The sequence below is a fragment of the Taudactylus pleione genome, unplaced genomic scaffold (genome assembly GCF_031769625.1).
Source record: "Taudactylus pleione unplaced genomic scaffold, aTauple2 ptg000842l, whole genome shotgun sequence".
NCBI lineage: Eukaryota > Metazoa > Chordata > Amphibia > Anura > Myobatrachidae > Taudactylus > Taudactylus pleione.
This window is the reverse complement of record NW_028285244.1, coordinates 3,208,131-3,220,994: the sequence shown is the minus strand read 5'-3', so window position 1 is coordinate 3,220,994 and position 12,864 is coordinate 3,208,131. Positions and strand designations below refer to the sequence as shown.

Here is a 12,864-nt window from a genome sequence, read left to right as displayed (position 1 = left end):
CAAAAATGATGTCATTATTGGCCAAATTAATATTGTTTAAAATGTCTAAGTGCCCAATTATTATTAGGGAGGGGGGATCAGAGGGTTTCTGAATCATTCTGACATTTTTCCCTTAAAATAGGGATTTCCCTCAACTTTTCATCTACTCAGGGGCTGTAAAAAAATATCTGCGTTAAATCCCATGGAGGATATATGAGTGTTTACTGTCGCAGCTGATTCAATGGCTAAAAATTCACGGTTGGCCGCGTTAAGTGACATTTACACGAGTTAAACCGTGTAATTTGAATTCCCCCAATGATATGTTTTCTCTTTCCTTTATTTTGACCGCATGAAGAACAGACCGTGATCAGCTTAGGAACCTCATCTGTATCCTCAGATAATGCACAAATTCTGCCTTCACCTTGTAGGATTTCATTATTAATTGTGATTAATTACTGCTCACCGCGCCAGCTGTGTTACCTGTCAGATTTAGTTGGTCAGCACTTTGTGGACAATACAGTTCAAGGAATGCAGGAGAGTGGGGATAGAATACAAAAATAATGTGACACTGTACAGCAGGAAGGTAACATTCTGAAGCCGGTTTGCTATAAAAAGAAGGGAAAAATTTATTTTGATAAATAGCAACAGGTCCATGGGAGAGCCTCACCTCAGATGTTATAGGTTTATTATGGCAATGATCAAGGTACCAACAGGAAACATGCATCTACACAAGTCTTAAGGTGCGTACACACATAACGATTTTTTGGACAACTGAACGATAACGATAACACACACAAGGTATGACCTCGCACTAAAATATATCTCTTGTATTGAATGTTACAGAGATAAATTATTATTATTCTCCAATGCCCCCAAGTAACTTCATAAACATATTTCTAGAAGTCATATAGTCATATATGAAGGTGCTACCTGACAACCTAAATCAAATTGACAACACACAAAGAAAAAGCAAGGTATCTTGTCTGGTGCACTGAGGGGATCACAGTAATTAGTTTCTTATCTCTCATTACATATTAAGATATAACTTTTATTTATTTTATTTAAAAGGTAATATTGGTCCAAGATAATAAAAGGCGAAATAATTAAAATGCATAGAATAAGATATACGTGAAATCTAGAAGGAAAAAAGTGATTTAAAATGTCACCTGTCGTCGGTCTAATGTATGCAGATTAATATTAGACGGGGTTCATATATAATGCATTTATTTGGGGAGTGTATCTCTCAGTGTCGTATGAATCACAAATTGTATCACAGTTTCAAATCAGATATACGTTCTTAGTTATTGACACAATTCTCTTTTTAATTAAATAAGATCTCACAAAGGTGCGAGTTGGTATAGATCGCAAGAGGTACAATTAGTTATGATTTAATACCTTACTCATGCCGATTAACAATCGGTTCCAAAGATCTTCTCTTAAAACTCAACTCTCACATTAATCTAATAAACACCCAGTGTATTCATACTGGAACAACAATGTTTCAAGTTGTATCTTTATTGTTATTTACTATGAACATTAGCCACTTTTTTTAACAAAATGATCGAATGGTGTCATTCATTGGAGCAGTCATGCTACAATTGTATTTCATTTGAATAGGTTCGTACATGTACTAGTTTTAGATACAGATAATCAACTCCCCTTGAAAGTGACTAGTTATCAGCATAGAGAAATAGGGATTCTCAGTCCCCAGAACCTATTTGCAGATGTCACATAACACTGTGCTTAACTTATACAGCCTCGTGTACAGGCTAGTCTTCCTTCATACCGGCTTTGAGTACGCCGCTAGCATATGTACATAAGGTTGTCCAGACAGCCGCAATACACCCGGACTAAATAATATATATATCTCATGCGTATACAGCATACAATTGTGCTGTTAAGACCGGCGGCAGCGTGTAGTGCTGACGCGCGTTTCGCCTGTAAGCGGCTTTATCAAAGCAGTGCTGTATAAGTTAAGCACAGTGTTATGTGACATCTGCAAATAGGTTCTGGGGACTGAGAATCCCTATTTCTCTATGCTGATAACTAGTCACTTTCAAGGGGAGTTGATTATCTGTATCTAAAACTAGTACATGTACGAACCTATTCAAATGAAATACAATTGTAGCATGACTGCTCCAATGAATGACACCATTCGATCATTTTGTTAAAAAAAGTGGCTAATGTTCATAGTAAATAACAATAAAGATACAACTTGAAACATTGTTGTTCCAGTATGAATACACTGGGTGTTTATTAGATTAATGTGAGAGTTGAGTTTTAAGAGAAGATCTTTGGAACCGATTGTTAATCGGCATGAGTAAGGTATTAAATCATAACTAATTGTACCTCTTGCGATCTATACCAACTCGCACCTTTGTGAGATCTTATTTAATTAAAAAGAGAATTGTGTCAATAACTAAGAACGTATATCTGATTTGAAACTGTGATACAATTTGTGATTCATACGACACTGAGAGATACACTCCCCAAATAAATGCATTATATATGAACCCCGTCTAATATTAATCTGCATACATTAGACCGACGACAGGTGACATTTTAAATCACTTTTTTCCTTCTAGATTTCACGTATATCTTATTCTATGCATTTTAATTATTTCGCCTTTTATTATCTTGGACCAATATTACCTTTTAAATAAAATAAATAAAAGTTATATCTTAATATATAATCAGAGATAAGAAACTAATTACTATGATCCCCTCAGTGCACCAGACAAGATACCTTGCTTTTACTTTGTGAACGATAACGATATCGGTCAGTCGTCCAAAAAATCGTTCAGTTTCTCCCCCAAAACGATGAACAATAACTACCAATGCATTTGTAGTTGGTAGTTATTGTTCATTGCCCGAACCTCCCGTCCAACCTTACGATAATGTCAGGTTGAACATGTTCAGGGATGACGGACAAAGCCCGACACTGATCAAAATCGCTCGATTTCTTTCAGTGTTTCTGCTGTGTCATTAACGACACTGGGCACACCCCTGCTAGGGACACACGGGTCGATGTCGTTCATAGAACGATTCGTCCCGTGTATGCACCTTTTGGGTTCTATTTAGTAATCAGAGTGGAGGCTTTTCTCCAGCACTTTTGCTGCCGAAAGCTTTGCTTCTCACTATTTAGAATAAAGAAAAGTGCGGAGAAATCATGATTTCTCAGTGTCTTCTTTATTCTATTAACAGTGATGCAGCACCCACAGGTTTTGGGGACTGCGCACAAACTGTATTTAATAAAATGAGTTCTCTGTAACACAACCCAACTCAGGATGGCGTTTATGTGTGCCCTGAGGGGAGATGGCATTGCGCCAACTGTCCCCTTCAGTTGGGAGGCGCACTGGGCACATGCTGTCTCTGCAAAAGATGGCATTGGGCTATGTTATCTCCTCGCTGGGACAGACCTTTACCACCAGGCTGCGTGTGCTGATACTTCTCCCCCATATATTAATATGCTGTTGGGTGGTAAATGCTAGGGATGGCCATCGGTCATCGATTGTTTATGGCCGATGTCAAATTATTTTACCATCAATGGGGGAGAACCAGATGGCTTCCCTCCATCGATGGCCAATTTTTATTTTTTTTTCACAAGGTGCCGGCACACAGGGCATAGCTCTGTCCCCAACACCCGCAAAGCCCTGCCCTCAGGTTCTGATTGGCCTACGGGACAGTCAGTCAAAGAGCAGGGGTGACCATCAGTTGGTGAAACCATCGATGGTCATCCATTGCACAGTTGGTAAGCATCGATGGCTACTTGCTATATCACCATCAATGGTAACCACACCGATGGCCATCTCTAGTAAATGTTGTGCGCTCGTCATTACTGGCACTGATATGTACAAGATAGCACGCCGATGTGCCACCCAATGTATGAACGGTCAGTAGCACTGACATTCCGACAGCTGCAGCTATCGATTTCTACAGCTGCAGTTCCCCTTTCACCACAGCGTGGACAGCTCTGTTCCTGGCTGCGATGGCTGCATGTGAGATCTCACGATGCTCGCAAAATCTTGCGCAATGCCCAGTGGAGCTGGCCAGGAGGTGAGACATAGTGCATCAGCACTAGGCTGATGCGCCGTGGGTTCTGGCAGGGATCGCAGACGCGATGTCGGTACTGCTTCCTGCTTCACCTCGGTAAAGAGGCAAAACAGGAAGAGTTATAGCAGCACAATCTCCCCCTCTGTCCTGTAACTGCACACTGCAGCATCTGATTGGTAGGCAGGGGCGTTTCTAGAGAGGAGGGGGCCCGTGTACAGTCTCCGACACGGGCCCCCTCCTCTCCGCCTGGCAGCGCACTGAGCTGTGCGCGGCCAGCGCCGGAGTTATAGACTCTGGGCACTAGATTGTGCCCAGAGTCTAGTGTATGCACAGATCACCGGGAAAATGGCCACCTCGGTGGCCATTTTCCCTGTACTGCGCAAACAACAGGAAAATGGCCACCGCGGCCATTTTCCAGATGTTTTACAGTGCCGGACCCCCGCGCCGACGTGGGACTCCCGAGAGGTAAGTAATATCATGGGTGCAGGGTGTGCGATGCGGGGCCCGTGTTCCCCACACCCTGCACCCATTAGTTACGCCCTGCTGGTAGGGCACCAGTGCACATATAACGATTTATATATATATATATATATATATATATATATATATATATATATATATGTATATATCTAGAGAGAGAGATGGGACATGGTGCAAGAAAGGCAGCTACCATGGTTGCAGTGTATCATTATGTTCATGATGAGTGTTTTCAGGGCGACAAGAAGAGGTTTTGTAGCAGCCCAGATCGTGCAGACAACTGGGGACTGTAGTGGCCGCGACTAGACCCGGTCCCTGACTCACCGTCATCACTGAATCCAATATCCGAGTCCCGCAGGATGCTTTTTTCAAAATAGGCGCTTATCCGGGCCCGCCCGCAATCCCCGCCCTGCTGGTGCGCCATTCTATATCCCGCCCTGCGGAGATTGGCCATCAGAATCTGCTGCAAAGAGCCTCCTCCAATCAAATTGCACAGCTGCGCATCCGGGAACACGTCAGGTGAAGCGGCCATTTTAGATGAGGGTGACATCCGACGAGCAAGGGGGGATGAAGTTGCACAGGCCACAGGAGCGATTTCCAGCGCGCGGAGGATACGCTACCTACATCCTCTGACCGCTACCTACATCCTCTGACCGCTACCTACATCCTCTGACCGCTACCTACATCCTCTGACCGGTGAGCATCCCTGCAATAGCTTGTGTTTTCAGGGTTTCCATTCCCTGAAGAAAGATGGCCGTTGCCTTGTCTTGTAACCCAGGGCTCTCAAGAGCAGTGACGGCCCACGGGTACTGAGGGTGTGGCTAAACAGAGGAGGCGTGGTTACACCACCTCCCAAATTGTCCAATAACAAAATTTTTTTAATTTATTTATTTTTTTTAAAAATACAATTCCGAATTTTGGCGCCGCGGGATGGGAAGCGGGGCTCCGCCACAGTGCAGGTTTTAGAGATATCCATGGTTGAGCACAGGTGATTACATCAAACGGACTGAAGTTCTAATTAAGTCATCTGTGCTCAACCATGGGAACTGTTGCGGAGCCTTGAAGACCACGTTTAGGAACCTCTGTCCAGGACTGTGTCCAGTAACACAGGATAGGCATGGCCATCAAAACATGACTTAAGATGGCCATCGCTTAGTCACCAGTGGATGGCTTAAACATCCAGGGCCGTAACAAGGGTACAGAGCATTGCAGGGCAGGGGGTGCAGTTCAGTCCTGCCAATTTTCCTGTTTATTATCATACTTGTAGCTTCCTCTTCTTTTATCCCCAGCATCTCATGGCTGCCCTAGGATTACCCCCTATCTCTTCCCTGGCCCACCCCCATGAAGCCATGGCCCTTTTTCAGGTGCACTATCTTATGTCCCTATTTAAAAAATAGGGAGTGGGGCACCAATGCTCTCTCTGGACACCAAAAAGTCTAGTTACAGCTCTGTAGCCATCAATGGTTATTTCATGTGCATGGACATTTGGAACAGGAAATTCACATACAGTCAGGTGCATAAATATTGGGACATTGACAGAATTCTCATATTTTGGCCTCTATTCACCACCACAATGGCTTTGAAATTAAACAAGATGTGCTTTAACTGCAGACTTTCAGATTTAATTTGAGGGTAATTACATCCAAATCAGGTGAATGGTGTAGGAATTACAACGGTTTCTAGATGTGCCTCACACTTTTTAAGGGGCCAAAAGTAATGGGACAAACTAAACAATCCTAAATCTAACTTTCACTTTTTAATACATTGTTGCAAATCCTTTGCAGGCAATTACAGCCTGAAGTCTGGAACACATAGACATCACCAGACGCTGGGTTTCATCCCTGGTGATGCTCTGCCAGGCCTCTACTGCAAATGTCTTCAGTCCCTGCTTGTTCTTGGGGCATTTTCCCTTCAGTTTTGTCTTCATCATGTGAAATGCATGCTCAATCGGATTCAGGTCAGGGGATTGACTTGGCCATTGCATAACATTCCACTTTTTAGCCTTAAAAAACTCTTTGGTTGCTTTTGCAGTATGCTTCTTGTCATTGTCCATCTGCACTGTGAAGCGCCGTCCAATGAGTTCTGAAGCATTTGACTGAATATGAGCATATAATATTGCCCTAAACACTTCAGAATTCATTCTGCTGCTTTTGTCAGCAGTCACATCATCAATAAATACAAGGGAACCAGTTCCATTGGCAGCCATACATGCCCACGCCATGACACTACCACCACCATGCTTCACTGATGAGGTGGTATGTTTTGGATCGTGAGCAGTTCCTTTCCTTCTCCATACTCTTCTCTTCCCATCACTCTGGTACAAGTTGATCTTTGTCTCATCTGTCCATAGGATGTTGTTCCAGAACTGTAATGGCTTTTTTAGATGTTGTTTGGCAAACTGTAATCTGGTCTTCCTGCTTTTGTGGCTCACCAATAGTTTACATCTTGTGGTGAACCCTCTATATTCACTCTTGTGAAGTCTTCTCTTGATTGTTGACTTTGACACATATACACCTACCTCCTGGAGAGTGTTCTTGATTTGGCCAACTGTTGTGAAGGGGTTTTTCTTCACCAAGGAAGTAATTCTTCTGTCATCCACCACAGTTGTTTTCCGTGGTCTTCCGGGTCTTTTGGTGTTACTGAGCTCTCCGATGCGTTCTTTCTTTTTAAGAATGTTCCAAACAGTTGATTTGGCCACACCTAATGTTTTTGCTATCTCTCTGATGGGTTTGTTTTGATTTTTCAGCCTAATAATGGCTTGCTTCACTGATAGTGACAGCTCTTTGGATCTCATATTAAGAGTCGACAGCAACGGATTCCAAATGCAAATATCACATCTAGAATCAACTCCAGACCTTTTACTTGCTTAATTGATAATGAAATAACAAGGGAATAGCCCACACCTGTCCATGAAATAGCTTTTGAGTTGTTAGTCCCATTACTTTGGCCCCTTAAAAAGTGGGAGGCACATATAGAAACCGTTGTAATTCCTACACCGTTCACCTGATTTGGATGTAATTACCCTCAAATTAAATCTGAAAGTCTGCAGTTAAAGCACATCTTGTTTGTTTCATTTCAAAGCCATTGTGGTGGTGAATAGATGCCAAAATATGAAAATTCTGTCAATGTCCCAATATTTATGCACCTGACTGTATATAATGAACATTGGATGAACCATGGGAACTAGCTTGCTATGGTTGGCAACAATTGCAGTCCTGGCATGGAATGGCAATAACTTTTCAATAGACACGGGAACATTGCCTACCCTCCAACATGACCCATTCCACCAGGTAAATGCTCTGCTCCTGGACTTCCCCCCCCTAATTTATGATTGCAGACACCTGTGTGATTGATTCAGAGGTGGACACTATTGCAGTTGCAATCTTATGCGGATTTGCAACAGCGGTAATATGCAAATGCTAGTTTCAGCCTTCACCTTGTGTATTGTGGACTGTGCAAGCCTTGACACGCCCACTTTCAATTACCATGCACGGTGCAACTCCTTCAGTGGTTCCAAACATTTCACCTTCAGCACACCCTCACATCCACCATCGACACTTGCACCAGCCTAAGGATGGCGCAGTGTCTCCTTCTGAACTCCTGGCTAAACATGGCCTCTGTGGCTGCGACTCTAAATTTAGGAATGCAGCCGCATTCACTTGCACGCCTGTGACACACGCATGATACAACCTTTTTCTGCATTCACTTCAGGAGACCTCCCAGGAACGGCCATGGTGTTCCATCTCTGATTCTATTTCGTCTACCTCTGAATCATGTCCACTATGGGGCAAATTTAATAGCTTACACCAGTGGTTCCTAAACTTTTTTGAATCTCGGCACCTTAGAAGACTGTCAGCATTTTTTCATGGCACCCCTAGGCCAAAAGTTTCTTATTGAGAAATTTAGCAAAATTATAAAATTAAGTAAATTGTGCTTACATGAGACCCTTAGGTTCAGCTATGTGATGGGGGACAGGGCTGCTCTTCTGCTTGTCCATTTATGTTATAATTGGTAGCCACAGGCACTAGCTTTGTCTATCACATTGACTATAAATAATTTGATTTGTTCCTGGACCACTAACCTGTGGCACTCCTGCAAGTGCCCCCACAGCACCCAGTTTTGGAACTACTGGTCTAAACAGGCATCGATGAGTTAGTTTGATGTTTTAAAAGGGAAATCATTTAAAAAGGTAACCAAACCTGGTTTTGCCTTTTAAATGATTGCCCCTTTAAAACATCAGAAACACTTTCAGATGCCTGCATTGCACAGGCTTTTGAACAAATAATACCCCTGCTAGTTAGTCACAATGTTGTCCCAAGTATGTAAAATTTATAAAGATTTTTACAATCGTAGCCCTGATGTATTCCGCTGTGAGATACCTTATACCAGTGTTTCCCAACTCCAGGTGTTTTACAGATCTCCTAGCAGGTGCACAGGTGTAGTCATTACAGCCTGACACATTTTTAAAGATCCACGGGTGCAGCGAAATATTTCAATTGTGATATGAGAAGATCTGTAAACATGCACTGGCAGGTGTCCCTGAGGACTGGAGCTGGGAAACACTGGCTAAAGCCCGGTACACACTATGCAATCCATTGAACGATCTATCACCCCAACGCAGATCGGAACAACAGATCGTGCTGATCGCATAGTGTGTACGGACTAACTGCTCGCTCCCGCGGTTGCGTGCGATACCGGACGATATCATGCAGCACCATTGCAGATAATAAAGGATGGAACGAGGGTTCATTTATTACATTGCTCATTGTGTACCTGCGATACGATGTGTTTGCCCATCGACATATAGACCGGGTGCACATCGGCAAGTGTGTACCCAGCTTTACACCCATGCTACTATAGTGTTCGCACTAGGTCCGGCACAGACTGGGCACATCTCCAATCAGAACACTATCCTATGTGTTTATATCTACAGCTCAGAAAACTTTACTGGTGGTAGCAACATATATACTAAATTTGGTATTCTGTTCATTCACACCTTAAATATCGATCAATATAACACACAAATATACTAGAATCAATTATATTCTGTATATGCCTACACAAAAAAAAATATATTTTTTATTTGCTTATTTTAACCCAAGAATGAGGAAAAAATACTGCATATCAACATTCTGGTGTCAACATGTTAAATGTAAACATTTTAATCATGTTGACATTTTTGAATATCAACATATTCATTGACAGTCAGAAGGTCAACAACTTTCTGTCCGGATCCCATTCTCTTTAATATACTAGGAAGTTGGAGCAGTAGTACACAAAGCCCCGCCCCAGACTGCTGTCTCACTTATACCCCTTTTCCACCTAAATTCCGGGTCTGACCCGGAGTTGGAACAAAGTTCCTATCCGGATCAGACCCGGAATTTTGCCGGCGCCGACTCGGGACCGGTCATCGTGACCCGGAGTGCGCTGTTCTCACAGCAGGGTTTCACGGGCTACGCCAGTGTTAAACCCTGCTAGTTACCTGGGTTGGATTGCCGGGTCACTCGACCCAGCGATCCAACTCTCTCCCCTTTTACACCAGGGAGCTGCCCGGGTTAACCCTTCAAAAACCCGGGTTTTAGCTCCGGTGTAAAAGGGGTATTACTCTGTGTGGCCTCACTGCAGGGTTCTCCTCTCTGCCCAGTTCACCGGTGCTTTGGGTAAGGTACCCATTTATCATGACTCCTATAGTTTGAGTCACAACTTGGATTGCTGATCTACCAGGGCTGGTGCAAGGTTTCTTGGCACCCTAGGCAAAAACTTTCTGATTGACAAATTCAGCAAAATGATTAAGTTAATAGTGTGTACCTGTCATCCATTAGTTCCGTAGGGTGGTTCCTGACAGGATTGCGCTTCAGTTTGTCCAGTTATTTTATGATTTGCAGCCACCAGGTGCACTGGGTTTGTCTATCACTTTGGGCTATAAATAATTGTATTTGGTACTGGACCACCAGCCTGTGGCACCCCATGGTGCAAGAGTGCCCAGTTTAGAAAGCACTGATTAATGCCACTATTCATAAGTCCATATATCTGGCAAACCCTGAACAAGAATAGTGCAAGAAAATTGTGCGGGCGCTAATTGACCACCGCGATTGGCGAAAAACAGGAATTTATTTAGCCGAATAGCCCCAATTTTTTTTCACCCTATCCTATTATTTTGGTCAAAATAATAGGGTAGTTCTCTCGAAAACACATAGGTATGCGAGCTTATCGTGGCACCTATGTGTTTTCACCTTTTTTCAGGTGAAAAAACGGCACTTATCGTGGATTCTTTTTCGGGACACATCAGGTCCCGTCAGGCCGACTTCGGGGCTAATTGGATAGCCCCGGGCGAGGTAATTAGCTGCAGTAATTACTGGGGCTAATTGGATCCCTCCCTTAATTACATAGACATTGTAAGTGAAATATACAGTATATATTTATAGGGGAATTCAATATGGAGCGATAAGTCCGTTTTTTGCGTTAATATCGCACCTATGACGTCATTATCGCAGGTTTTAGTTTTACACTGTGTTCAATTTCAAAGACTTTTTGCAGGTTCAAAAAGTCTTTGAAAAAAAACGGGGATAACTTTTCACCACTGAATAGGTGGCGAAAAAAAGTGCAGAATTGGGGTTTAGGGGTGCAGGTTTAAAAAAAATAGCCTGCACCCCTGGGAATGACATTTTAAAAAGAACTGTGTCAAAAAAAAAAAAAAAAATAGGGACACCCCAAAAAATTAATTTAAAAATTGGGGTGAAAAAAAAAAAAAAAGGGAAAAAAAGTGTTTGAAAATAGGGAAATAGGTTCAGGGCTATTCTGCAAGTATGCGGCAGGTGTATTCTAGAATAGGCTATTAGCGGCAGGTGCACAAATGCAGAATTTTTAAAAACTTACTTTAGGGACATAAAAATATGCTAGTACCCATTTTCATGTACCCCAAATTTGATGGGACCACTTAAAAAAACAAAAAAAATAACCTAAGTGCTCTTCTGCAACACTTCTTCAATGTCGGGAAAAAAACACCTGCTGCGGCTATTTAAATCCCCGACTTTCAATTAAAGGCTAAAACGGCGGTACCCATAGTGATCCCCCATGTTTTTACAGCTTTAGGGGGGTCTTACAATTATTTTAAGGAAAATGTAGTAATTTAACGCAAATCCCACTTCACAGGCTCCCGTTTTCGTAGGTTTCATATTGAATACGGGGATAAGCGGGCGCGCGCCCGATGCTTTATCCCAGGTAAAAGCTCTGATATGAAAAGTAAACTTCGACAGCGAAGTTTACGTTTCATATTGAATACTCCTCTTAATCTTATAAAACATTACTTTGAGCACACTGTAAGCAACCATATGATGTGAGCCTAGATATTTCTCATGATAGATTCAATGTTCATAAATACCATAGTACTAGCATAGAGTAAACTCTCATATGTAAAATCAGTGACGCCCGGATGTCAGTCTCCACTTTGCACGGTTCCTATTATGAAGAAATTTAGCGGTGATGTTCCGTATGGATGAAAGGAACTAAATCACAGGACTTTTCATCCATACGGAACATCACCGGTAAATTTTGTCCTTTCTTCATAAAAGGAGCCGTGCAAAGTGTAGACTGACATCTGGATGGCCCGGGTGTTACATATGAGAGTTTACACTCCGCCAGAACTATGGTATTCAGAAACATTGCATCTATCATGAGAAATATCTAAGATCACACGACGGGCCAAATGTCATCGGGTGAGAGTTTAGCAAATGTGACAGTTTAGCAGTAACCTCTCACATTGGTCGAGTTTTATCTTCAAAATGGGAAAACATCTGGATCAGAGTTTAAATCTTGAGAGATTTTTGGGTCTGAAAACAAGCGAGTTTCCATGTTCTCAGTCTCTATTACATTGGCCCAGTTTAAAAAGTGTGAGAATGTACTGCTCAACTCTCACCCTGTGACATTTGACCCCATACTGTATGTGTGTTCTTTTACCGTTTACATAATTTAGGTTCTAAAATATTGCATTGATATATTTAATAAAAATATAGTCTATTATTTTTCCCATACAATGTCTGTATAATTACGGTATATGTCCATTTATAGGTGTGTATTTTTTCCTTTGTAATACATTTTCTTTTCCATAATATATATTTAAGCCACATATTCGCACAGTCCTAGGTTTCTATTTCTGGGTTCTACCTCTTCAGGTGACTATCTGTTTGGATCTGCACCTTTTGTGACTTCAATAGTTCTCATTTCCATGTACCAATCTTTGTCACTATCCTTATATTGATTTTTGTCGATTTGTTTGCCTCACCACTTTACATGATAGTTACTCTGAGCAGCGCCCAGGGTAAAAAAAAATTGTCACTTCCAATGTAAGAACCTCAT

General features: G+C 42.2%; 1 protein-coding gene across 3 annotated transcripts in view; it reads right to left on the bottom strand.

Moving 5' to 3' along the window:
• LOC148474470 (uncharacterized) overlaps positions 1-4,920 on the bottom strand; it is a 60,205-nt gene extending 55,285 nt beyond the window's left edge. For 2 of the 3 annotated variants that reach the window (XM_088458550.1, XM_088458552.1), the window contains exon 1: positions 4,834-4,920. The gene's annotated coding sequence lies outside the window, so the exon portion shown is untranslated. Of the gene's footprint in view, positions 1-459; positions 585-4,833 lie in introns of all 3 variants that reach the window. The other variant, XM_088458551.1, reaches the window with a different exon arrangement.
• Positions 4,921-12,864: the final 7,944 nt, after the last annotated feature.